The sequence below is a fragment of the Lupinus angustifolius genome, chromosome LG05 (assembly GCF_001865875.1).
Source record: "Lupinus angustifolius cultivar Tanjil chromosome LG05, LupAngTanjil_v1.0, whole genome shotgun sequence".
NCBI classification, from domain to species: Eukaryota; Viridiplantae; Streptophyta; class Magnoliopsida; order Fabales; family Fabaceae; genus Lupinus; species Lupinus angustifolius.
In genome coordinates this window covers 20,049,924-20,052,613 of record NC_032013.1, presented here as the reverse complement: position 1 = coordinate 20,052,613, position 2,690 = coordinate 20,049,924, and the positions used below count along the sequence as shown (strand labels likewise).

The following is a 2,690-nucleotide window of genomic DNA, read 5'->3' as shown; positions in this document are numbered from 1 at the left end:
AAAAATAGTTAAGAAAAATAAAAATAAAAGTGATTGTCCCTTTCTTTGGGGAAGAACCAGAACGTAACATTGGGGAGGAGGAGAAGAAGAAAAGTGGTGAGTCATTATCTTCTTCCTCCTTGTTTTTCTTTTCCTTTCTCTCATTCTCTTTCTTTATCTCTTTCTTTCTCTACTCCTCTCTACCTTCTATTGAGTGAAGGTGTAGCAAAAAGGTGAGTTCCTTTTGTTGGTATTTTGTTTTCTTCTCCAGTTTTTAGGATGCATGTTTACATTAGAATCAACAATAGAACATATGATGATCATTGTATGTTAATCTATCATTTATAGATACTATTTCACATGATTATAGTGACTTTATGTTGATTAGGGTTAGTTTTTCCCCATTCTGTTTAGTTTCTAATAATACACTAGTAAAATGGGTTACCTTAGTTGTTATGTTTTGTGTATTGGGGTACCCTGTTATAAGGATGAAATTAACTTCTGATACTCTAGGAACACAAGTTTTACTTTACTTGGAAAAACTATAAGTTATTTGTATGTATGCAACTAAAACTAACTAGAAATTGCATTCCCATAAATAGATCATAGTTACTATGTAGTTGTTTGTAAAACATGTTATATATGACTTTTAGTCATGACATTTTGATGGATATTATCACATGTGCTTTTATTAGGTTGCTTTAGAATGACAAAAGTATTGATAAGTAAATATATATACTTAGTCATGAAATGAGGACAATTGATTCTTGGAAATAATTTATTTATTCACATAATTATAGAAAATGAACTTGAATTGTTGAAGTCTTAAAAATATATTGTTATGTCATTTGGGCCATGGTTTTTAATTAGAAACTCATATTTATTAAATGTATCCACAATAAATAAAATCTATGAAAGGAAGAAATTCATAGTCATAAATAGTTGTTGAGTAAGAAATTCTATAAAAACATTTTATTTATTTATTTATTTCACAAAAGAATCGAGTTGTTACAGGTATGAGTGTATTCAGGGTCTATATTGACTCAAAATTAAATTACGAATCCAACGGCGCAATCAGAATTAGATTCCGAGTTACGGAACTCAAAAAGACACGTTTTGAGCCGTACCGGGCGGATTTTGGCCCCGACAGTGGTCCAGAACTGACTGTTTCCAAAAATTACCAAAATTTACCACAAAATCGGAAATAAAATTTCAAGAATAAAACTCAACTAGAGTTTCGTCTAATTCCTTACCTAAAATTTCCAGAAATTCATTTTCGAATATATTATTAATGAAAATATTAGCAAAATTTTATAATTCAAACTCGTAAAATTAACGGTGTTACATGAAATATTATTATAATTATAATTAAACTTTGGCATGTAGCTTATATAAAATAATGATAGGATGGTTCCAAGGTTTTAGTTTATGTCATAAATAATAATCATAAAATGGTAAATCTAACATTTGTTGCACTTCTGCACATTTTATAGGTGAGGCTATTGATTTCCACTCTAAATTGATTATTTACAATTTTTTACTAATTTTGAGTACCACCAAAATACACTTTGTTCAGACTTCTGTCTTGAAGCTAAGACAACTTTGATTGAAGTTGACATGGGGAAATATCCCAGGGCCGCTCGCATATCTCATAATTTTCTACGGGCATGACTTACAAATTTAGTTCATTTGTATATTGTGCTTGTCTCGTTTGTCTGTGGAGTCCTTGAGTATTTTTATCTATGGACTGTCTGTGGACATAGTGTTCTTTTTAAAAAGTAAAATTTTAATAAATTGTAATGTAATATAATTTAATGACTCAAAAAAATTATAATGTTATTTGTTTAACTTCATATAATATGTCAAAGTTTGTTAATTTTATCTTGATTTCTTTATTTAATTTATTTTTATTTTGTTTTAAGAATATTTTTTACTTTTTTAATTATTCATTAATGCTTTTAGGTGGACCCTTAAGCTTGCTAGTTTGTCTTAAAGCGGGTAGAACATGGTAATTTGTCCAAAATAGTAAGTGGGTGCTCGTCGATGACACATTTTATCATCTCTAATACCAATAGTGAGATTTAAATTGAATATGATAAATGGATTTACATATAAAATGTGATTTAAATTAGTTTTTTAAGTCGATAAGGTGACTTAAATTAGTTTTATTTTCTTTAAAATACTTTTTTTATATACTTTAGTCCTGTGTTAAAACTACCAATAAGATATTAGTTTAGTGGTATAAGGTCTCACTAGATCTCCATGTTTGCAATGTTGTGAGGACAATTGCTGACTGAACTTGAAAGCGATTTTGATTTGTAGTGTTAACTGAATGATGGGTTGAACTTCTTTGAACCGGAAAATCTCTGGTCCGACTATAATAAACTTGGTTAAACTGGAAAGTGAACCAGACGATTTACTTAAAATAAAAATAATGGAACACTACTCTAATATTTTGTTTTACTCCAATCCAAAAAATGAAGAGATGTTATTTAAATATAATTATACATAATTATTAATTATATAAAACTTTCCATTATATATAATTATATAGTTATAGATGATTATTAGTTATAGATTAAATCACTCAATCCTACTGGATTGTTTGACAATTTAAGCGTAATACCAGACATCTTTAGATTTGATGTCTAACTCGGGTTTCATAATATTAGTGTATTGTATTAGACCAAATGTGAAATGTTTAATCTATG

The 2,690-nt window shown here is 28.3% G+C and overlaps 1 protein-coding gene across 1 annotated transcript in view; it reads left to right on the top strand.

The window, feature by feature from the left end:
* Window positions 1–1,495, top strand: part of LOC109348000 (thiosulfate/3-mercaptopyruvate sulfurtransferase 1, mitochondrial-like) — an 11,916-nt gene extending 10,421 nt beyond the window's left edge. Inside the window, exon 13 of the mRNA XM_019588168.1 lies at window positions 1,337–1,495. The gene's annotated coding sequence lies outside the window, so the exon portion shown is untranslated. The remainder of the gene's footprint in view (window positions 1–1,336) is intronic.